Consider the following 24,929-nt stretch of genomic DNA (forward strand, 5'->3'; position numbering starts at 1 on the left):
AGGAATCCCACAAGATGGCAGGCACAAGATGGCAGGAGAGAACTGACTACTGAGAGTTGTCCTCTAACCTACAGCAGGGCTGTGGTGGGCATGCACTTTTACACACACACACACACACACATACACGCACGTGCGCGCGCGCACACACACACACACAGAGAGAGAGAGAGAGAGAGAGAGGAGAGAGAGAGAGAGAGAGAGAGAGAGAGAGAGAGAGAGAGAGAGAGAGAGAGTCACCCAAGACTCCTCTGTGTTGTGGTATCCATCTTTGGCTGCCAGGACCAGAAGATCTGACATATCTGCGAAGTGGTTAATTTTGAAGGACTGTCATACTTCATCTTGGGAAAGTGAGTCAATTACTTCCCTGTGTCCTGATGCCCACAGTTTGGACAGCATGCGCTGTTAGCAGTCAATATAAGCGGTAGTTTTTTGCCCAATGGCCAGCTTTGGCACATTTGAAGCAAACTCCAGGTGGAGGTTTCTTTGGTGCCCATCATCTTCAGAGTAGAAAGGTGTTGCCAGGAGCTAACATGTCTGTCAGAAAACCCTTTTATTATTAAAGCATCTTACATATTTTCCAGATCTCTGAAGTCTTTGAGGACCACTTATCCATCTAAAGTATATCTAAATAAAGAAATGTTGTTTCTAGCTGTATACTTTCTGTTTAACTTTGAAAACATATACGGAAGGCTAAATAAAGCTTATTCTAGTAATTAACTAAACTGGTACCTAACATGACTACAAGTTTGATTCTATACATGTGACTAGATACTGACCTATAGTCCCTAATTATCCTAAACAGTTTACAATAGTAGGTTTTATGGGATTAGACCTTTATGCTATGTATTTAAATGAGTTGCACAAGCATATATACTTTGAGCAATAATTGAATCATATATACAGTATGTTGCAGCAACTATATTCCTATCATCATATAAAAGTTTCAAATCAATCTAAAATATGAGACTCATTGCTTTCTTAGTCTCAAAGTAGATGTAATAATCCACCCTTCTTTTCATCATACCCCTTTACCTCTGCTTTGTCCTTTCATCCCCCCTTTCCCCCTAATGCTAGATAGAAAAGAACCAAGGATAAAGGAGAGAAAAAGATAGAAAGAGATCCCTGAATCTAACCTTGTTTACTTTGTTTCCTTCCTGACCAAGAACAAAAACAATTTACACCAACCCCCTAAATGACAACTAATATCCATTATCTACTAAAAGACACAAACCGTCCATCCATCCCACTTCTGGGAATGAGTGTGTCATTTTCTTTAAATTGCTTCCTGCTGTCTGGAAGTGAAGACATCTTCTGGGACCCTAAGAAAATCTGGAGATTGGCCAAGCCCTGGGAGAGCGGGCTGTTTCACTTGCTGCTCTGTGGGACAGGAAAGTGCAGGGCTTAACTGAGGTCCTGGCTGAAGCAGTCTGTGTGAGCTGGACCATCTGAGGCTACTTGCTTTGATTTAATTGGTGTCTGGTCTTTTTTTGCTTTGAAAACACAAACTTGGGGTTGGGGATTTAGCTCAGTGGTAGAGTGCTTGCCTAGGAAGCACAAGGCCCTGGGTTCGGTCCCCAGCTCCGAAAAAAAGAACCAAAAAAAAAAAAAAAAAGAAAGAAAAAAAAAGAAAAAAAAAAAAAGAAAAGAAAAGAAAACACAAACTTTTAAAGGTAATATTGTAAGGACATTTCTTCATTAACACATATATGGAATGAGCTGTGTGCACCAATCAGCTACTGATGATTCTATGCTCTATGCTTGAGCAGGTGAAAGGTATCTGGTAACTTTATAAGTCCATTTGGACTGCATAACCAAACTGTATATGAAAGTATGGCATGTAATAAGTCATGAGGACCAAAACGATTCTTTGGCTTTGCAGAGACATTCATGTTTCAGCTAGTCTCCTGAGCTGTTTCTGGGTGAGGAATCAGCATTCACTGTCACCTGTCTTGTTGTTCTTGGTCGCGTCCATGTCAGCAGCCAAGATTGTCAGGAGGCCTCCCTTGGTCAAATCTAATCTTAATTCATTTTGAAGGCATCCATAGTCTTCTGTTTCCTCCTTTTCTCCAATGCAACACATTCCCTGACTTCCATTCCTTAAAGTATATATGCTGATTTAATTCAGCAATGAATTTTTGTAAACCTGTCTTATAATTAATAGACTCTCCTCTTTGTATTTTTTTCAGGAGCAATTTGTAATCGCCAACAAGGCAAAATTCTCTATTTCATCAAACATTTTTTTCTGAATCAACCAGTAAAATATCATCCATATAATGAATAACTAACACCTTTGGAAATTTAAACAGCATTGTCTTAGTATTTTATGCCTTGATTATGTTTGGTTTAGCTCACCCTAAATTTTTTTTCCCATAAAGGGACCATAGACGATGAGTTAGTCCCATTATTAGTGAAAAAATAAAATAAAATCAAAACCCCAATAACTAAGTGAATCTCCTCTTTGTAATTTTTTTCCTGAAACAATTGGTAACTCCAAGCATGGCAGAATTCTTTGTGTTACCTTAAACATATTCTTTAAAATGTCTTTGTCAGAATCAGCAAACTTGTCATTCATTAATGATAAATGATAGATTGAGGGAATTGCTTATGAATTATTTCTAATGGGTGTGGTGCAAAATACTGACATAAAGTTGGACTATTTAACATTTCCTGTGGAATTACCTTCCAGTGGTATCTCTTTAGTGGCTGACTATCATTTGAAGGAGGTACTAAGAAAGCAAACCTTTCCCTATCTTGCTCATGCAAGGGCACTGTGAAAAAGCAATCTATCAAGTCAATTCTATTATTTTAGACCATGACCATGGTAACAAAGATGGTAAACAAAGTCCAGACTGTAAAGGACCTATTGGTTGAATTACTTTGTTAACAGCCCTTAAGTTCGTTATCATCCTCCATTTTCCTGATTTTTTTTTCTTTTAAACAAGAAATACAGGGGAATTCCATGGGCTGGTAGACTCTTCTATATGTTGAGCCTCCAGTTGCTCTTGTAACAGTCATTCAAGTGTCTGCAATTTTTCTTTTGTTATGGGCCACTGCTATTACCATACAGATCTGTTTGATAACCATTTTAGGGGCAAAGTTGTTGGTATTCAGCAATGGCTCCTTTTATAAATTTGGGAATTCAATACCTGTGATGTCCTGGTTTTGGATCATGGGCACAGCTCATGATTCTTCACCATCACTTGTATCAATACCTTCCCCAGGAGCATCTATCACATCACACTTAATTTCCTCATTTGCTGTCTGTAGAATTGCAGGAATATCAAACATACCCCATTGTTGTAAAAGATCCCTTCCTCATAAGTTTATGGGTATTCATAACTTCATGCCTAAGGTCTCAGCTTTTCTGTTTGCCCTTCTGATCCCACACAGGTAATCCATCAGACACTTTGTCTTATTCCCCATAATTATCAATTCCTATAAATTGTGTAAATCTTCTGAAGTGGCCAATCTGAATTCCAAGACTTTGAGAAAGTGTACTAACATCAGATCCTGTCTCTACCAAACTGTTCATGTCAACACCATTCATTTATACCCATTAATTTGGGTCTCTGATCATTAACCATTGTTTGCCAGAACACACGTTTTCCACTACTCCCAAAAGCTCCTGTCCTTTCTACTGGAGCAGCATTGTCCTTGATGTAAGGAAACAACAGTTGAGCAATTCTATCCCCTGCATCAGTTTGCATCTCCTTTACCACATATGCCATGATTTTAATTTCTTCCTTGCTATCTCCATCTACTATACCAGGATGCACAGTAAATCCTTGAGAAGTTAACCCATTCCTTCCCAAGATTATTCTCACTGTTCCTGAGGGTAAAGGACCATACACATCAGTAGTTAACTTGTAACATTCATGTTTTTGGTATTTGTTAAGAGGTGTTTCTGTGGCCAGATCCAGAGCTGCACTCCTTTTGTAGCATTTATAGGATCAGAAATACTGAAGTTTGATTTTCTTGCCTGCTTAATATCTTCTGGCTGACCAAAAGAAGATGGTTCATATTGTTTACTGTGGAAGCTCGAGCTGATAGGTTCCTTTGTTCATGTCCCCATGGCAAAAGGTTACCTTGAATGTCTTTCTTGGACCAGAAATCCTTTGACCAATGTTTGTCCTTTCCACAGTGGCTACAATACCCTGGAAACCTTTGTGGTCTATAGAACCTGCTTGTTCTCTTTTATGAATACCATATTCTCTAGAGTCAATGTACCTGCTATTTTGCGCTCTGAATCTTCTAGTCTTACAATCTCTTCGGAAATGGCCAAATTCACCACAATAAAAGCATCAGACATGTTTGATTTCTGTCTCCAGACACACCAGAAGAGGGTGTCGGATCCCATTACAGATGGTTGTGAGCCATTATGTGGCCACTGGGAATTGAACTCAGGACCTCTGGAAGAGTAGTCAGTGCTCTTAACCAATGACCCTCTCCAGCCCAGCATTTTGATTTCTAAGACTTATTTATAGCTATGGCTTGCCCTGTGATATTAGGATGATGCTCCTGAAAAGCAATACCAGTTCTCTCTCTTACCCATCGGTCTATTGGGGCTCTCCAATCTCTTACATTCAGTATTCATGTTTTCAAAGACCAGTATTTTTATCAATGACTGTCTGGTTTCAGGGTCTAATATGGCTCTATTCACAGTTGAACCCAATCCCTGTAAGAAATTAGTGAGTGCTTCTGTAGGTCCCTGTATTACCTTCATAAATGAGATGGACTTTCCCCCTGACTCCTTAATCATATCCTAGGCTCTTAAAGCTGCAACACAACATTGTTCAATTACACCATCATGAGATGGGATTTGTTCTTGTAAATCAGCATAAAGTCCTTCACTGAGCAGTTTGTTGGTCTTTAGTAACATTTATTCCCCTCACTATGGTGTGTCGTTCTATTTTTGTGGCTTTGTGCCTCCACCACGATAACCACTGTAATTGTTGTCCAGCTTCTAGAACATCTGACACAATCCCTTCCAATGGAGATAGCCCCATTCTCCATAACCCAAGTATTTAACATTTCTTTAACAAATGGAGCGTGTGAGCCATATAACACCATATCCTCTTTAAAATCCTTTGGATCTAGCATTTCTATCAGATGCCAGGTCAGCTCATTACAGGCGGGACCGCATCACTAGCAAGCATTGCTGTACAAAGACTGGGAAGGCTGAAGGTTCGTGTCGTAGGCCCAAGCAAATCCTCTACTGTACGCTCAGCTGAACACTATCTGGTTGTACCTGCACCATTTCCTGCTGTGTGTGGAGCATGGTGAGGTGGCAGTTTACCTTTCAGCTTATCTACTTCCCTTTTTCTTTCTTTTTTTTTTTTTTAGATTTATTTATTATATTATATAGAAATGCACTGTAGCTGTCTTCAGACACCAGAAGAGGGCATCAGATCTCATTACAGATGGTTGTGAGCCACCATGTGGTTGCTGGGATTTGAACTCAGGACCTCTGGAAGAGCAGTCAATGTTCTTAACCACTGAGCCATCTCTCCAGCCCCTGCTTCCCTTTTTCATTGCACGGTACATTGCCACTTTCAGACCTCAAGACAACCCTGTTGTTGTCCCACTGGCTCTTTTTACTTCCCAAGCACTTCTAACTCTGTTCACAAACTCTAAATGCTTAGCCAACTCTGCAATCTTCTCTAACACAAGAGAATTGTCAGCTCCCCCACCCCAATCTTTTTTAAGAGCATTTGAAAATCTATTCTATTTCCCCTCCCAGGGAGATCCTTGTGTCTCTCCTTAAACCCTCCTTGTTACTAAGCTATTCTGGGTCTGTGGACTGTGGCATGGTTTTCCTTTCCTTTACAGCTAATATTTACTTATAAGTGAATACACACCATGTTTGTGTTTCCGATTCTGTGTTAACTCACTCAGGATGTTTTTTTTTTAATAGTTCCATCCATTTGCCAGCAAAACTCATGATGTCATTTGTTTTAACAACTGAGTAATACTCCGTTGTTCAAATGTACTACATTTAAAAAAATCCATTCTTCAGTTGAGGGACATTTCCAGTTTCTGTTATGAATAAAGCTGCTATGAACACAGTTGAGCAAGTGTCCTTGTGGTAGGATGGAGCCTCCTTTGGGTATATGCCCAGGAGTTGCATGGCTAGGTCTTGAGGTATGTTGATTCCGAATTTTCTGAGAAACTGCCATATTGATTTCCAAAGTGGCCGTACAAGTTTGTCCTCCCACCAGCAGTGGAGAAGTGTTTCCCCGGCTCCACATCCTCGCCAGCATGAGCTGTCACTTGTGTGTTTGATCTTGGTTATTCTGACAGGTGAACGATGGACTCTCAAAGTTGTTTGCTTTGCATTTCCCAGATGGTTAAGGATTTTGAGCATTTCATTGGATAGATAAAACGATACTATACAAGAAAAGAACATCCGGAGGTATCACCATCTCTGATTTCAACTCCTGAACAGAACACCAATAGCACAGAAAATAAAATCAACAATTAATAAACGGAACATCATGGAACTGAAAAGCTTCTATAAGGCACAGCACACTGTCAATAGACCAAACAGCAGTCCATAGAATGGGAAAAGATGTTCACCAACTCCACATCTGATAGAGGGCTGCTTTCCAAAACATAAAGGACTCAAGAAACAACACATCAACAAACTAAATAATTCAACTGAAAAAAATGGGGTACAGATCTAAACAGAATTCTCAAAAGAGAAATATCAAATAACGAAGAAGCACTTAAAAATATTATTATTGGGGTTGGGGATTTAGCTCAGTGGTAGAGTGCTTGCCTAGCAAGCGCAAGGCCCTGGGTTCGGTCCCCAGCTCCAAAAAATAGAAAAAAGAAAAAATATATTATTATTAATATGGGGTTCAAACTCCTGGAATCCAGCATCTTCTAGCCTCCGTCTCTTGAGCAGGCATGTGCCTTCATTCCTGGATTAATTTGCATATTTATCATACAGAACAGCAGGCTTCACCACAGCATTTTCATAGATACTTTGTTCCAGTTGCTCTGTTTCCTGTCCTCTCTCCCATGCCACCCCTGTAGCCTTCCATCCCCATAGTCACCTTTCTGCTTTCATGTGTCATGTGTACTATTACCCTTTCTACCCTCTTCCTTAGACCTTGCTTCTTTGTGGTTTCTGGAGTAGACAGCGATCTCTAAAGCAGTTGGTTCTCTTTTTTTTTTTTTTTTAAAGATTTCTTTATTTAATGCATGTGAGTACACTGTCACTCTCTTCAGACACACCAGAAGAGGGCATCAGATCTCATTACAGATGGTTGTGAGCCACCATGTGGTTGCTGGGAATTGAACTCAGGACCTCTGGAAGAGCAGTCAGTGCTCTTAACCACTGAGCCATCTCTCCAGCCCAGCAGTTGGTTCTCAAACTGTGGATTTCCATCCCTTTAGGGGTCACACAGACCTTTCTAGAGTGGTTGCATATTAGATATCCAACATATCATCTATTTACATTACAATTCATAACAGTAGCAAAATTACAGTTACAAACTATCAATGAAAATAATTTTATGATTGTGGGTCACCACAACACAGGTAGGAAGTATTGAAGCAATAGGAAGCTTGAGAACCACTGTTCTAAAGGAACAAAATGCATGTATCAAAAAGGACTTATACACTGGCTCACACAATATGGTCTGGGTAATCCAACAATGGCTGCCTCACAAGAGAGAACTTGAAATCCTGTACTTTTTCAGTCATGAGGCAGGGTGTCTCAGGGGTCCCAATGTGGTGTAAAGATCTGGAAGATTCCTGGAGAGCTACTGGCCTTTGGTCTAGTAGCTTTGGAAGCCTGAGGAAGCTGGTTTTAATATCAGTAAAAGAGTGTAGTATCAGGATCGATGAACTTTCCAGCAAGAGCAGAGAAGAGCAGAAAAAAGGCAGTTTTTCTTATTCCTTGGCCTTTATCTGGGCTGCACACATTCAGGAGGGACTTTACGATTCAAATAATCTCATCAAGAAAGTCCCACACAGGGACTTCGAGTTTACATTTTCTGATTTTCGTTTCCTGATTCCAGTCAAGTTGACAACCAAGCTCAGCCATCACACCAGACTCTGATCGTCACCTATGCTTACTGTCACTCCCACATAAATACACACATATACAAACCAGAAGCCAGTGTCACATAAGACAGCAAACACAGAATGCCCAATTTATAGTGTAATTTTTTTATCACAGCAATATCCAAAGTACATTTTCTTTTGCTTGTTTGCTTTCTTTGTTTCTTTCATTCTTTTGAAGGTGTATGTGTGTGTGGGGGTGGGTATGGTTCAAGACATGGCTTCTCTGTGTAGCCCCTGGCTGTCCTAAAACTCACTCTGTAGACCAGGCCTTGAACTCCTAGAGATCTGCCTGCCTCTGCCTCCTAAGTGATGGGATTAAAGGCGTGTGCCACCACACCAGCTCAAAGTACATTCGATTAACATGATTCATGTCTTGATGCTGACCTTGATCAACCAGTTGAAGTATTTGGTGTGATTTTATTTTATTTTATTTTGGTTCTTTTTTTCGGAGCTGGGGACCGAACCCAGGGCCTTGCGCTTCCTAGGCAAGCGCTCTACCACTGAGCTAAATCCCCAACCCCTATGATTTTATTTTTAAGACATGGTCTCATTATATTACTCTAGTCATCATGGAACTTGCCATGTATCCCAAACTGGCCTCAGACAATCCTTCCACTTCAGCCTCCCATGTGCTGGGATTATAGGCAGACAACCCCATATTTTACTTAGTTCATCAGATTTCTCCACTATAAAACAATGTATTTGCCCCTCCCTTCTTCAGGATAGAGGGTCTACATACATAGATCTCTTCTCTATAGATTTGTCCTTTCTGTTATGGTACCAAATGATTCCATGGACACAACTACTTGGATTAGGAAGTAGTATTGCTTTATTTTGTTCCTTAATTTGTCTGTTGGGAGCTCCTTCAATTAACTTCAGGGACATACTTCTTCCTATCATTGTGGTGTGTGTGTGTGTGTGTGTGTGTGTGTGTGTGTCCATATGTACGGCTTCTTTCTCTGATGACAAGAGATTTTTAAGCTCATATAGTTCCTGCTGGAGCCTAGAGTCATTCTCTTCTCCAAAGAGGCTTGGTTCCCTTTCATGGAAAATATATTAGAATCTATAACCTAAATGATAATTGTGTTCCTTATTACTAAGGTATGTTTTCTGTAGGTATTGGGGTTTTTTGTATGTATGTATGTATGTATGTATGTATGTATGTATGTATGTATGTATATGTGTATGTATGTATTGAAGCAGAAAGTCACAAGGTAATTCTAGATTACCTGGAATTCTCTATTTAGACCATGCTGGCCTCTGGAGTGGTGTGATTAAAAGTGTATGCCGCCATGACCAGCTGTTTGTTTGTTTTTGTGATGGGAATTGAATCCATCACCTCATGCATATTCTCTAGGCAAACATTCTACCACTGAGCTATATATCCCTTGACTGTCCTATAGCACTTCATTGGTTATTTTCACTTTTATGTGTGTACATGTGTATGTACAGAGTACGGAGCAGCTTCCTCTAGCACTGTGAATCTTCATTTTTTTTTTTTTTTTGGTTCTTTTTTTCAGAGCTGGGGATTGAACCCAGGGCCTTGCGCTTCCTAGGCAAGCGCTCTACCACTGAGCTAAATCCCCAGCCCCAAGCTCACCCTTTCTTGTCCTTTCTGATCTCTGGCCAGATAGTCAACTCAGCTGTCCTGGCTCAAAACTCCTCTTCAAGGTGACTGATTCAATCTGGTTCCTCTCAGCCTCTGACCTTTTGCTCTGCTTGGCCTCAAACTAACTCTCTGCTTTAATCTTCCGGCTCTCTGGCTCATTCTGTCTCCACCTGTGTCTGTCTAGCTTGTTTTCCTTTTGCAACCTGTCTCTCCATTATTATCCAGTAAAACCACCTCTCTCCTCTTTTTTCTTTAAGTAGCTGCTGCTCCCTTAAGTAGCTTCCTTTTCTTCTCTCTTCCTGTGAGAGTTGGGCATACCCTATTCAGTCAAAATTTTCTCTGAGTCATCACTTTATTTGCCACTCAATTAGACATCACAAACATGGATGCTTCCTCCTACAAACTAATTGTACCTTTATTATTTGGAATTAAATGCCAGTACTAAGGGCATGTGGGTATTCCAGTCAGAGGGATTGAAGGTGTGTGTTAAGGGCTGAGCCACAGCTCAACTAGAAACAGGTATTTTCAGTAAACAACACATTATTGGGGTTCATTGTGTGATCAAATATCTTGCAAGAGGCCTGCAAAATTGTGCCCACCTTTTTATGTGGGTGATGGAGATAAGAACTTAATGTTTACTCTGTAGACTAGGCTTGCCTGAAACTCCCAGAGATCAACCTGCTTCTGCCCCTCAAGTGCTGGGATTAAAAGAATATGCCAACACACCCAGACTGAATTTAGTTTTTCATACTTGTTCAACATATTTTTACAGACTAAGTTACCCCCCCACCCCTTTCCCTTTCTGCATTTAAAAATAGCAAACCTCTAGTACTATGTCACTTATACCTTCAGACTGTCTGTGCTTCTCAGAAAACAATTTCCTATATCACCAAAACATATTCTTTTTTTACGCTTTTTTTTTTTTTTTTTTTGGAGCTGGGGACCGAACCCAGGGCCTTGCGCTTCCTAGGTAAGCGCTCTACCACTGAGCTAAATCCCCAGCCCCCAAAACATATTCTTAATTTAATTTCCTGTGGCTTTCATAAAAAGTTACTACAAATGTGTCAGCCCTGGAGGTCAGACGACAACTTTGTGAGGTTCCTTCTCTCTCTCCACCATGTGAGTACTCAAGATCAAACTTAGATCTTCAGGATTGGTGGTAAGCACCTTTATCTACTGAGTCATCTAGCTGACCTCTTACATCTTATCACCTAAAACATTTCTCTCCCTTTTTTAAAAGAAAAAGTGTTTGTGTGTGTGCACGTGTGCGTGTGGCGGGTGGTTATGTTCAAGTGACTTTTTCTTCAGTTCTATCTCCCCCATTTTGTCTAAAAAAGTTCATTTATACTGTATATTGGCTCATATTCTGAATTTATCTGATTCTATAGCATTACTCAATTGTTTTTTTTATACCCTGTATACTGACGTTAGAGCCAATATTTGATTAGATTCAGCTTTTAAATTGTTAAAATTTAACGTTTTGTAAAATAAGCCATACTTCATAAATACTACTGTGTAATCCAAATCTTATCAGGAGACAAACTAGACAATTGCTCTAGATTTCCTGATCTAAAATTGATAAGTAATCCTTTTATAGTTCAACATTCGTCAATGACCGTTGCTTAAGGATTTTGCTATGGTTCAAACTGTTTTCATCGAGCTAGTTTTTCCTCTGTGTAGCCCTAGCTGTCCTGAAGGCACTCTGTAGACCAGGCTGCCCTGATAACTCAGGGATCTACCTGCCTCAGCCAACCGAATGGTGGGATGAAAGGAGTGCCCAGGCCTCATCAGGTTACTTTTATCGTTGATTATCCTAGCTTGTTTGAGAAAGATCCTTTTGCCATCCAGCTGTCTTTATGGTTCTCTAAATTCAGTAGATCCAGCAACATCTGAAACAGGCGGATCTACTCTGCGTGGAGAGATAGTGAAAGGACTCACACTTTAGTAAAGTTTCTCACTCGAAGCTCATAAAGCTGGTAGTTGTAGTTAGGTCTCGCTTTGTCTCATCCCGCTCCATGGTTGGATTTAGGGAAAGGTGAGTGGGAGAGATTTAAAGTGCCTTGAGCCATCTCCTCTTACCATTCTCAAACTCATGGAATCTTAGTGGGAGTTCTTTAATAGAGTCTGGGCGCGGTATGGTCAGAGAGTCCACAGTGGTTAGGTAGAATGAATCCTGGATTCACAGAACGGAGAGAGCCTTTACTTACAGGACTACAGCTCCCAGAATTCCGCTCTCAGAGTTCCATCAAGCCGACAAGTTTGCGCATGCGCAAATTCCTTGCACCTCCCCCCCATCTTTAAAATCCCTCCCCCTCCCCCCATTCTCTAGGTAGCACAAGAGCTCGGATTCCGCGCGCTTCCCTCGGGCCTTCCCCCGCCCATCCCTTTCTGGCCTTGCGTCTGTCCGCTGGGGGCGCGCTCTTTGCGGGGCAGAAAGCGGCAGAGCGTGGGTCGCGTGGCGGAGCCTGGTTGCTAGGGACACCTGAGGTCGCACGCTCGCCCAGCAGGCGCCTCGAGGAAGCGGCGCGGAGCCGACGTCCAGCCACCGTGACGCAGGGGTACCCTAGGTGAGTGTGGCCGCATAGTTGGCGTCCGACCCTTGTCGGCCGCTCCCGCGTGCCTCGGCCCCAGCCCATGGCACGGGCCCCCAGCCCCGCTTCCGGTTCGCCACCTTGCCTTTCTCCGGTGAGGCCGAAACCGCGGCCTCCTCCCGGACTCGCTCCGGAATCCTTCTCGGCAGCCTCCACGTGGGGAGAACTTCGTTGGCTTCTCCTCGGGCGGCCCGAGCCCCACAGCCTACTGGGTCTTGGTTTCAGCGAGCCCTCTTTCCCGCCGCGCTGCGGTTTAAATTCTGACTTGAGTTGAAATCCAGGCTCTTTTCAAGGCCTGCTTTCCCCCGACCTCTGAATTATCCATACACACTTTCCTACATTCCAGAGTCTATCAGAAGCTGAGATCCTAATTTAACTCATTTATCCGGCCTTACCCCCCCCCCTTTTTTTATTTAATCAGTTTTTATAAACATCGACAAATAGGTAACGAGCGAAGCCACTATGTAAGGTTCCTAGGGAGGGTACATTGATGAGCAAGACAAACGTGTTTTCGAGAGTTTACAGAACGAGAGATTTTTAAGCAAGTAAGCATTTGCCATACTGTTGTATGTGCTGTGATAGCAGTGAAGCTCTTAATCGAGATTTGTTAGGAAAAATATGTCACCCCACTTCCAGTCTTCACATTCTGGTTCTGAATTTTGGAAATGTTTTAATCAGTAATTGAAACCCTTCCTTTATGGAGTCGTTTTGGATATTCCAAATCTCAATTTCAGCGCCTATTGATGTGGCCTATCAGCAGTAATCTGTAGGAACCTTTGAGAGAAGGTACCACTGGACCCTAATGCTTTGAGTTGTTGCAAATCTGGGATTATTTGCATTAAAACCTATTGCCTTTGTTGTGGGGAATGTTACTAGCTACTTACTGTTTGGATTCGAAGCCTGGCCTTGAAAGTTATCTGATGTTCTCTGAGAGTGAAGAAATGGGAAGATATTCCAGTTACAAAGTTGCTTTAGAAAAGATACAGCATGACCTGAATTGAGATCGGAGCTCAGTTGTGTTTGTTGGACACCATTCTGTGAGCTGGGTATATTAGGGCCCAGGACTTCACTTTAAGTTTAAATGAATCTATTTCCTGACTTGTAGTTTCCAAGTGACTTTCTTTTTTTGAGATAGGGTTTCTCTGTGTAGCCCTGGCTGTCGTGGAATTCACTCTGTAGATCCACCTGCCTCTGCGTGCCCCACCCTTTCTGTCTTTTTAAGGTACTAGGGGTTGAACCCTTTGCCTTATTATACTAGGCAATCAGTACCACCAAACTATATAGTCCAGACCTGGAAGGTTCCTGTGAGACCATGGGATTTTAAAACTTATTTTAAGTAAAACTTGAGCAAAAGTATTTAAATACCCTCCCCCTCTCTCCCTCATTTTGTTTCTAGACAGGTTTTCTCTGTGTAGCCCTGACTGACCTGGAACTCCTCTGAACTCAGAAATCCACCTGCCTCTGCTTCCTTCCTGAATGCTGGGATTAAAGCTGTATGTTATCACCTCCCAGCTATGATTCTTTCTTTCTCTTTCTTTTTCTTTTTCTTTTTGCTTGTTTGTTTTTTGAGACAGGTTCTCTCCATGTAGTCCTGGCTGTTTATTAGTCCAGCTTGGAATATATAATTTAAAAAATTCTTAGGGGAAGAGATGGGTATATTCTATGTAAAGGTTAAAAAAGCAGGAAAATAATATCAGGTTTGTGTTTAAGAGTACAGAAGGGGTGGTAGGTAGGTTGATCAGGAAAGATTTCAGACTAGAGCCAAGTGAGAGTCTAGAAATGATACAGTTAGGGTTTTTGATTGGTTCATTTTCTCTGCCAGTTAAAGAATTAAAAGGCAGGGAAAATCTGAAGTACAACAGGTAGCAGCAGAGAAGTCCCAAGCACCACAAAAAGAAAACCAGTTAGAGGAAGACATTTATTGAGGCTGAGGAAACATGCTCACAGCAGAAATACAGGGGGGAAAAACCCTCTACAACACAGAGGCCTTCACCTATTTCTGCCTCTCAAGTGCTGGGATTACAGGCTTGTTCCAATATTACACAGTACTGATTTTTTTTTTTTAAATGTAGAAGGTATATCTCAAGCTTACCATATTATAGGAGCTGAGATATTAATTCATTTGGAAAAAAAAGTAGATCTATTATTAACACATTATGGATAGTATATGTTTTTAAATGAAAATGTTGAGAAGAATAGAACCGGGTGTGGTTTTTATCGTCTATTAAGAGATGATAACTGAATTTTCATACTTATTTCTGCATTCACTCTATTTTGATAAGTTCAGTTTTGAGTTAAGATTTAGGGACTAGTGTGGTTAAGATTACCAGCTGTCCTTCCAGAAAACCAAGCTCATTGCTGTTCACAGTTTTCCTGGCCTCTTTGGGCATTGCATCCTGTTGTGCACAGACATACATTCAGACAAAATATTTAAATACATAAAACAGCAGAAATATGAAAAGAGATAATTTAGCCTTAGATGGTTAGAAGAGGGCCCACAGCACTCAAGTTTGTAGGTACTGTGGCGTCATAAAAAAGAAGGATCAGCTTTGCTCATTGAGCTTTGTTATTTGCTTGTTTAGAGTTGCAGTTTCACTGGGTAGCCCAGATTTTTCCAGAATTTTAAGATTTTCCTGGATCAGTCTCAAAAAAGTGTGGTATTACCATGGGTGTACACTACCATACTGGTAGGCTTGTATGTATTCCTGACTCTGTGACAACGTGTGGTAGGCAATGACTATGTTATACAGCTCTACTAAATAAAATATAAAAAAATATTTCATACAATATAAAAAAAATCATATTTGAAGGTAGGCATGATGATGGTACCACCAGACCCATTAATCCCAGCATTTGGGGGGCTGGGGCAAGAGGGCTATGAATTTGAGTCAGCCTGTACTACATAGCAAGAGCTTGCCTGAAGACACCTAAGTGGCCCACTGAGGTGGCTCATCAGCTAAAGGCACTTGCTGCCAATTCTCATGACCTAAGTTCAGTCTTTGGAACCCACGTAATAGGGAGAAGAATCATGAGTTTGTCCTCTGGCCTCCACAATGATGCTGTGACACTCCCACAAACTCAGAATGGATAAATGAATGTTAAAATTCTGTATAAAGTAAAATAAAAAGTCATACTTGTATCAGCATTACAATTTCTAGAAAAGCAGTCACTCTTTGAGTGGCAGATACTGTTTTGCCAAAATTCTGGTTTTCTCTTGGAAGTTTCTTATTGGCAATAAGTACTGTCAGCTGTTTTACTTGAAGTGACAGGCTTTCCTTTGTTTCATTTTCCAGAAACGGGTGCCAGATACCAAAGTCTGAAGGACTTCATCACTTACTTCACTTCCACTTTTTCTTTCAAGTAAACATGGTGTTCCACTGAAAAAATCTTACAGTTCAGTCACACAAGTGCTTTGCTTAGTGACAGTTGTCTTTATGGAGCTGTAATTGTGTTTTGTTTTATTTGAGATGAGAGTCTCTGTAGTCCAAGCTGTCATGAAACTGTTTGTGGTTGAGAATAACCTTGACCTACCTGTGCCTTTACCTTGGAAGTGCTAGGATTACAGGCTCAGGCCACTGTGCTCCACTAGAGTGTCTTGCATGTGCGTTTCCTCCTCCACCCAGGTGCTGGGGATTGAAGCTAGAGTTTGCATCTTGCTGGGCAAGTGCTGTCTGAGAGCTAGACCCTCAGACCCCATCGCTCATTTTGTCACATAGGAAATTTTGTAAAAATTTAAAATGTATTCGTGTTATGCAGTAAAATGGGCATTCTTTCACTGTGTAGCCAGTTAAAACATCCTGTGGAAGAATGGAAGCTGCCATTGTCTTAAGTTGGGCCTAGGTGCTAGTGACTTTCCTCATGGATGGATACTTTCCTTACACCATCAGTGGAAACGTCAGCACAGTGAAAAAGGCAAATGCCCTTTTATTTCTGGTATACAAGCAGTTCTGACCTAGCACAACCTCTGAAAGAGTCTCAGGGCCCCCTCAGGTTCTATGATCACTTTTTGAGGACCTCTGTTCACCTGAGGAAGTAGGAGGTGCCTGTGGAAACTGATAAAAACCAAAGCTTCAGAAAGAGCTAGTCACCTGGCGATAGAAAGCCTTTACTGGTTTCACTTGTCAGATTCTAAGGAGACCCAAGAGTAGTGTTACCCTCTCTAGTCTGGCTGTTATAACCTGTATCTTTCTTGGTTTACTCTTTCAGTTCACCTTATTGCACTGTGCTCCTCCAAACTGCCCGAGATGTCACCTTCCCTTTCTTTAAAGCTGGAGTTTGATCTTTCTCTGTATCTTTCAGAAATCCATTTGCCTAGGCATAAAGCCTATAACATAAGTGCAGAGGACCTGCCTCCACTTCCCAGCACCCATATTGGGTGGCTCACAACTGCCTGTAACTTCAGCTCCAGGTGCTTCCAAAGGTACCTGCACTGATGTGCACATGCTCAAACGTATACCTAACACATACATGTAATGACAAATTAAAATAAATCCCACAAACATTATTAAATTCATTACTTCTCCAAGTTACTTTAGGGAGCCAGAGCTTAGGATTTAGCTTAGGATTTTGTCAGAGGAAGTGGGTCTGATCCCTGTCTGTTCAGTACCACATAAGTTGCATTTCATCAAGTGATTCCATCAGGGACCTTGTATATAAATGATGAGCCATTTCCAGTGTCCCAAATTTCCTAGGTGACCTACAGAAACATCTAGATGGAGGAGGTAAAGGAAACTGCAGATCTCAGTGCCACATCCAAGAGAGTGATTTAATCAGTATGTAATGAATAATTCCTTTCTGTAGAAATAGGTGCTTGTCTAAGTTTAGCTGGGACTAACCCCTAGAGAGTTGATGGGTCGAGATAGCATAGGTTCTTTGCCATAGGAAACAGGGCAAGTATCCCTACAGATTGTACAGAACAGAATAGACTGTGTGTGTGTGTGTGTGTGTGTCTGTGTGTGTGTCTGTGTGTGTCTGTGTGTGTGTCTGTGTGTGTCTGTGTGTGTGTGTGTGTCTGTCTGTCTGTCTGTCTGTCTGTTGTCTGTGAGAAAGAATGATTTGGGATTGAACCTATGGCTTCACTAATAACCGGTAACTAAGTGTTAATCACTAAGCTTCATCCCAGCACTAATTTTTATTTGGAAGTAGTCTTTCAAGAAGTTGCCGAAATTGGCTTTGCATTTACTCTGTAACTCCTGTAATCCTTGAACCTGTGATCATCCTTGAGTAATTAGGATTACAGGTGTGCACTATCAGGCCTGGCAGACTCAGGAATAGCTGGCTTTAAGCTGTATTTTAAAAAGAGCACTGTGAGCCATGGAGGATGGGGACAACAGGGTGGGTTGGGGATGGGGGAGTGGACATGGGACAGGACTGGGGAGATATAGCTCAGTTGGCAAGTGAGGACCTGACTTTGAGTCCTCAAAACTCAGGTAACAACTAGATGGTTAACACAAGCATCTGTAATCCCAGTGCTCCTATGAGGAGATAGGACACAAACAAGAGATACTTAGAAGGTCATGGACCAGCCAGTATGCATAGTAGAAAAACACTGCCTTACACGGGAGGATGTGAGACCCAACACCTGAGGTTGTCCTCTCATCTCACATTAGTACTGTGGCATATGTACTTGGGTGCACACACACTAGCACAAAAAAAAAAAAAAGATTGTAAGGAGGCTGAGTGTAGAAGTAGAATTCAGCTGGTGACAGATGATGGTGGCTTATTAAGGTAATGACTGGAGATGGGGAATAGCAGATTTAAAAACAGCTTTGAAGTTGGAAGCATTTGGTGATGGATTGAGTGGAAGAGAGTCAGCAGAAGTCAGGATGAAATCCTCATTACTCTAGAAGGGTTGGAAATTTCTGTGTTGCCTGTCCCTAGGCTGAGACCCTCCCTTTCCTCTAGATACTTTGTTTAAGGATAGTTCATTCACCATGTAACCCAGGCCTCAAATCTAAGAATGCTGAAATTTCGTGCCATTGTCACCACATGGTTTGGATTTTTAGTTTATTAAAGTTTAATGGGGCGGGAAAAAGATGGCTTCATTCTGGTGTCATTGGCTTTCTTGTCCTTCAGTGTGACTTGCCTAAAGGCCAACATTCCCATCCACTTTCAAACAGATTACAAGGTAAGTTGTTCCCCTTTTGAATGACAGTGGGTATAGAAACCCTTGAACTCCCCACTCAGGTTCCTGCTTTTCAACCATGTTAGACAATATCTGGTATCTCTAGACAAGACTTGGGTTTTGTGGGCAGTGAGGTTTCCATGGAGAATCGGGTTTAATGACAGCAGTGAAGACCCCCAAACCCATAGGATGTTGACTGGCCTCAGAAAGTGCTTCTGTTAAGTTTTGCCTTGAACCAGATTTTGCAAGTCCACTGGCAGGCAGATTTAGGAGACTTTTCATGTGGCCATGTGACCTCGTTCTGTACCCTTAGAGCAAGACAGGTGGATTCCTCGGTTAATCCTACTTCAGGTGTAGAGTGTATTTTAACATCCTGTTGCTTCAATACCATTGGGTAAAACACGATGCCTTTCTTCAGGAAATTGCTGAGGCAACTTTTAACTGAAGTGTAGTTTACTTCTAGACTCTGTTGTGTCCTGTTGGCCTACATGTCTATTTTTAACACTGATGTGGCCTTGTTCTAGATTGTGAAACAGGCAGAGTACGTCTCCTAGCTGTTCTGTCTCCTAGATCTGTTATATTTGAGACAGATTTTCATATCTGCTTGTCAGTTTCTTCAGGAAAACTTTTTTTTTTCCTTTTCTTTTTTCCGGAGCTGGGGACCGAACCCAGGGCCTTGCGCTTGCTAGGCAAGCACTCTACCACTGAGCTAAATCCCCAACCCCAGGAAAACTTTTTGAAATTTTGATAAGAATTGCATTTACTCTATCAGAAAGAATTGCCAACTTCATAGAGACTTCTGATTTATGAACATGTTATATCTTTGTATGTTTTGTATGTTTACATCTATTTTCTTTTTAACAGTTCCTGTATTTTTTTATTGTATAGACCTATACTTTTTTTTATTGTTAAAGTTATTCCTAAGTCTGGGCATAGTGGTATTCTTTTCTTAGGAGAGTAGGGCAGAAGATCAGCTTGAGCCCAGGAGATTGAACCTAGCCTGAGCAGCACAGCAAGACCTAAAAGAAACCATAAAACCCAAAAAGAACCTAGGTGACTTAATTCTTTTTGAGGATACTGTAGATGAAACTGTTCATTTGTGTGCATGACACCAGAGATTATGGCCGGGGACTGTGCAATAGCTAAGTGCTCACACTCATAACTATGGTCAGTCTTGGATTGGTTTGGTTTGGTTCTTACAGAGTCTGATGTACCCACATTGGCCTTGAACAGAGAATAACATTTTAAAATTGTTTAGATTTATTAATTAGTTTTTGTGGATGATTGTTTTGCCTGTGTGTGTGTACGGGGGCCATGTACATGCCTAGTACCCAGAATTGGTCAGGAGAGGGTATGGGCTATCCTGGGACTGGAGTTATAGTTATAAGCTGCTGTGTAGGTTCTGGTAATGGAACACAGGTCTTCCAAGAAGTACTTTTATTTAACAGTTGAGCCAACTTCTCAGCCCTGAAATTAATCTTGAACTCCAGATCCTCCTAACCCCATCTCAGACTACCTACAGGTAAGGGCCACTGTGCTATGTGGTACTGCAAATTGAACCTAGGGTTTCTTGCATGCTAGGCAGGCACTCTACCAACTGATCCCCCCATTAGTGTTCGAGAGAAAAACTGGACAGGCAAGCTGTAAGTCTTGGCAACTGCCAGGAGGAGATAAATGGAGAAGAGGAAGAAATAGCAGTGCTTTTTGAGTACAAGAAAGCAGGCAGGTTGTCTTAGTCAGAGTTTTACTGCTGTGAACAGACACTATGACCAAGGCAACTCTTATAAGGACAACATTTAATTGGGGCTAGCTTAGAGGTTTAGAGGTTCAGTCCATTATCATCAAGGTGGGAGCATGGCAGCATCCAGGCAGGCGTGGTGAAGGAACTGAGAGTTCTAAATCTTCATCTGAAGGCTGCTAGCAGAATACTTACTTCCAGGCACCTAGGCCTAGGGTCTTAAAGCTCACACCCACAGTGACACACCTACTCCAACAGGGTCACACCTTCTGATATTGACACTCACTGGTCTGAGCATATACAAACAATTGCAGGTTTAGCAATGGTGGTCAACAAGGAGCTGCATGGGGTGAGGCTGAGGGTTTTGTTTGATTTTTTTTTCTTCCCCTCCCCCTCTGGGCCTGGGGAAATGGCTCAGTGGGTAAAAGCACTTGCCATTCAAGTGTGAACTTGAAATGTAAGTTTCAGTCTGCAGAATTCACAAGAAAGCCAGATGCAATAGCTCAGGTTTCTGCAATCCCAGTTCCTACAGGGAGGTAGGAAGCAGAGACAGAGACTCCCTGGGAGTTTGCAGATATCTGACATAGGCAACAAAATCCGAGAGCTCTTGTATCAGTCTTGTACCCTCTAGCCTTACTAAACTTGCTTCTTCATTCTAGTAGATTTTCTTTTGTAGATTTCTTGGTATTTTTTAGATATCTTATTTATAGACATACTTACAGACTTTCTATTATTATTATTTACATTTATTTTGTTCATGTGCATGTGCAAGTGAGCATGTTCTATGATGTGTGTGTGGAAATCAGGACAACTTGTAGGAGTTGATTCTTTTCCTTCCATGTGGGTTATGGGTTTGAACTCAGGTGGTCTTCAAGCTTGGTAGCGAACCTTTACCCTCTGAATCATTGTGTTGCTCTGATTTCTTAGTTCTATTTCTACTGCCCAAAAAATTATTTGTCCCTTTTCAGTTTGTATTTGACTTCCTTTTGCCTTCCAGGACAGAGTTGACTAACTCTGACAAGTAGCCCTCCTTGCTTCCTTCCCAGTGTTCCCAGGAAAGCACCCATTGTCTCACTATTAGTTTGATGGGTGTTCTGGGATCTTTTGATGTTCCTGTCAACTGTAGAATAGTACCACTTTTTGGTTTACCTTTTTCTTTCCTTTTCTGGTGGAACCAAATGTTCTAGCCCGTCCCTTGCTTTTCCTGACACTAGAATCAGCCACTGTCACTGTTTTGTGACAGTCTCACCTTTTTAGTCTAGACTGATCTTACTACATATCCCAGCCTGGTCTAGAACTTGAGACCTTCATCCTAACTCAGCCTCCCTCCAAGTACTTGGGATTAACATAAGGGAGCATAACTTGTCCTAGTTGATTTTGAAATTTCTAGTGGAATAATTATTACCTCTTTCTTGTATTTTTCTCCTTTCATGGCAGCTTATAAAAAGACTGAGAGGAAAGATGGGATCTTTGGGTACTGCCCTAGTTAGCCTTAGATTGCTGTGATAAAATACCATGAACAAGAGCAACTTAAGGGCTGATAGGGTTTATTTCATCTTAAGCTGTAGTCCATCCTGCAGAGAAGTCAAGACAAGAACTCAAAACAGGAACCAGAGGCAAGAACTGAGATAGAGACCATAGTGGAATGGTGCTTACTAACTTGGCTTGTGCTCCATGGCTCGCTCAACTGCCTTTCTTACACAGCCCAGAACCACTTGCCCACAGTGGGCTAGATCCTCCCACATCATAATTAAGAACATGCCCCACAGAATTGCCTATGGCCAGGCTGGTGGAGGCATTTTTGTCAATTGAGGCTCCCTCTTCTCGGATGATTCTAGCTTGTGTCTAGTCAACAAAAACAAAGCAAAATCAAAAAAGGGACAAGTATCAACATAAAAATAATAACTACCATGCTACTGTTCCTTATTGTGGGTCAGATACTGTGCTAGTCTAAAATTCACAGCCCTTTGCTTCTCTAATGCTAGGGTTATGGGTATGCCGTCTTTCTAGTTGGTACACTGTGCTTCATTGTGTCTCATGTGAATTTTCTCACATAACTGCTCAGTGGGGTTATGGTATTTCCTCTCTCCTGTCTTTCCCAGAATACTGCAACTGTGAGGCCCTGCATTGAAAGTGATTAATTGCTGAGTCCTGGACCTAATGAACTGCTGACTAGCGCTTGGCAGGCGCTCCTGTGAGGTGGTGGCTGCTGATGCAGCGAGGTTGGGAAGAGGAAGAGTGCCCTGGAGACTCGGAAAACTTCATACAAGTAATGCATATTTTTGTTTGCAAATGTCAAACAAAGCAGGTGTTTTGAAGTAAATTGTCAGATAATAACCCCCCTTAACATTCCCCTGCTCAATCCTTCACCCCATTCCTCTGCCCAGGATGACTTGCCACTAACAAGGGGGTATGCTGTGGATTTACACAAGTAGATTCAGATGCCCTGAGAGCTGTCCAAGAATCCTTTCCTGGACTACCACTGTGCTCTTGATAAACTTCTTTCCTTTCAGATGGGCGGTTTCCTGTTTGGACCTCTCTGGAGGAGCTTAGCCACAAAAACAGACTTGTTTTCTTTTAAACTTGAACTCTGAAGAGTGTAGCTCTGATCAGTGTTTGTACACCCTCTTCCTCTTAGATCACTGAGGTCCTCAACAATAATATATAGGGACAAGAATCATGTGATTTTATTGACTCTTTAAAATGTTAGATTATTTAAACTGCTATTTTTCAGGTGAGATCACTTATTGGCTCCCTAAGTAAGGTGCTGATTGGAGGATCAGGCAATGTTGGATCCTCTGGTTATAGACAGAAACAATAAGTATGCCTTTGCCTGTCTTTAGGTTTTGGGGGGGGGGGGTAAAAGTATGCAAATTAAGTGAAAATAACAGAGTTTATGAAAAATTCTTTTTCAAATTATATATATATGACTGTTTTGCCTGCATGTACATCCGTGTGTGGCTGCTGCCAATGGAGACCAGAAGAACACATCAGATCCCTGGAAGTGGGGTTATAGATGGATGTGAGCGGTCGTTCGGGTACTGGGAATTGAACTTGGATTTTCTGAAAGAGTAGCCAGTGCTTTTAACCACTAAGCCATCTCTTTAGCCTTAGAAAATTTAATTTTTAATTTAATTTCTTTTTAATTTGCTTAATTTGCTTTTATGAAATTTAAGTTGACTAATCTTTTTTTTTTTTTTTTCTTTTTTCCGGAGCTGGGGACCGAGCCCAGGGCCTTGTGCTTCCTAGGCAAGCGCTCTACCACTGAGCTAAATCCCCAACCCCCAAGTTGACTAATCTTAAAACATTTTTATGTGTATGAGTTTGCCCACGTGTGTGTATGTATACCATGTGCAGGCTAAGTTGTTTGTTGGTTTTTTTTTTTTTTTTTTGTTGTTGTTGTTGTTGTTGTTTTTGAGACAGGATCTCACTATGTAGTCCTCGCTGTCCTGGAATTTACAGAGCTCTGCCTGGCTCTGCCTCCCAAGAGCTGAGTTTAAAGACACTCAGACCATGCCTGGCTATACTGGGTATTTGTCTTTGTTTTGAGACTATATGGCTCAGCTGGTTTAAAATTCAGTATGTAGGCCAGGCTATCCTTGAACTCAGAGCAGCCTGCCTCCTGAATCCAGGCATTAAAGGTGTGCCACTACCACACCCCGCTAAATTGGGTATTGTGAAATAAGACTTCCACCAATAGTCTGTGCATGGCCTTCCTCCCTGTTCTTTTTCTTTTGGTAGCTCATCCTGAAGTTTTGCTTGGGAGAAAGTCAGTCTGTCCCCTGAATCTAAAAGCATACAGAGGTTGGGGATTTGGCTCAGTGGTAGAGCACTTGCCTAGGAAGCGCAAGGTCCTGGGTTCGATCCCCAGCCCCGAAAAAAAAGAAAAAAGAAAAAAAAAAAAAGCATACAGAAAGATACATGGAGGATGTCTCCATGGTATACTTAAAAATTTAAGAGTGTGCTGAAGTCAAGAGAATACATCAGAGATCGGCTTGACCCAGTAGAAAGCTATCTTGTGAGAGTATTTGCTGTCTGTATGGTCTGGGCACCAGGTGTTATTTGCCTATATGGATTTTGACCAGATGACAGAATTCATCAGCCTTTGTTATTTTGTTTTGAGACAGGATCTCTGTGTCGGGCCTGCGTGTCTTGGAACTCACAGTATAGACAGACTAGGCTGTCCTTAACTCACAGAGCTCTACCTCTGCTTTCTTGGGTGCTGGGATTAAAGGTGTACAAGACCATACCTAGCTAGAACTCAGCCTTTTTAGTGTGTTAACGTTTGAAACTATTTGGAAACTTTTCAAACTGATTTGGAAATAATTTTATTTCCTCAAATTATTAGGATTTGGACTGTCTCAGGCTTTTTTAAGTTTGAGATCACATTCCTCTGGGCATTGCGCATCACATAAGAAAATGTGACCTGTGGCAGTGGTGAGGATGGAGGACATGGGCTGCTTGAATATTACCACTAAATGTCTGCTTCCCATGACACTGAGTTTTGGTTTCATTAGGAATTTCCACAAAGAGAAGTTACTTTTAGCAAATACCATTTGCTTGTTTGAGCCAGGAACTGCTTGTGAACTAAAACCATATTGAGGCACCTCTGTGATACTGTTGTGGACTGGTACTATTTACTGTGTGTTCATGGTGCTACTGTCTGCAAAGTATATACATGGCAGATATGTCTTTGTCTGGCTCGTCATACACTGCCACGTTAACCAACATCTTTTATGAGTTGTGGAACTCTTGGTCATGGTTAAAGACCATCTCACCTCCCTGGCCCTTGCA

At 41.6% G+C, this 24,929-nt stretch overlaps 1 protein-coding gene and 1 long non-coding RNA gene across 8 annotated transcripts in view; one reads left to right on the plus strand and one right to left on the minus strand.

The window, feature by feature from the left end:
• Nucleotides 1-5,868: 5,868 nt before the first annotated feature.
• LOC134480595 (uncharacterized) lies at nucleotides 5,869-12,002 on the minus strand. Its single transcript, XR_015629649.1, has 2 exons — nucleotides 11,621-12,002; nucleotides 5,869-6,437 (listed from the first exon to the last, which is right to left on the minus strand). It is a non-coding gene; the product is annotated as an uncharacterized LOC134480595 (long non-coding RNA).
• Nucleotides 12,003-12,009: 7 nt separating this feature from the next.
• The window catches only part of Ttll4 (tubulin tyrosine ligase like 4), a 36,532-nt gene continuing 23,612 nt past the window's right edge, over nucleotides 12,010-24,929 (plus strand). For 2 of the 7 annotated variants that reach the window (XM_087567757.1, XM_087567761.1), the window contains exons 1-2: nucleotides 12,010-12,249; nucleotides 22,238-22,404. The gene's annotated coding sequence lies outside the window, so the exon portion shown is untranslated. 7 annotated transcript variants of the gene reach the window in all.

Source organism: Rattus norvegicus, chromosome 9 (genome assembly GCF_021556685.1).
Source record: "Rattus norvegicus strain SHRSP/BbbUtx chromosome 9, alternate assembly SHRSP_T2T, whole genome shotgun sequence".
Classification (NCBI taxonomy): Eukaryota; Metazoa; Chordata; class Mammalia; order Rodentia; family Muridae; genus Rattus; species Rattus norvegicus.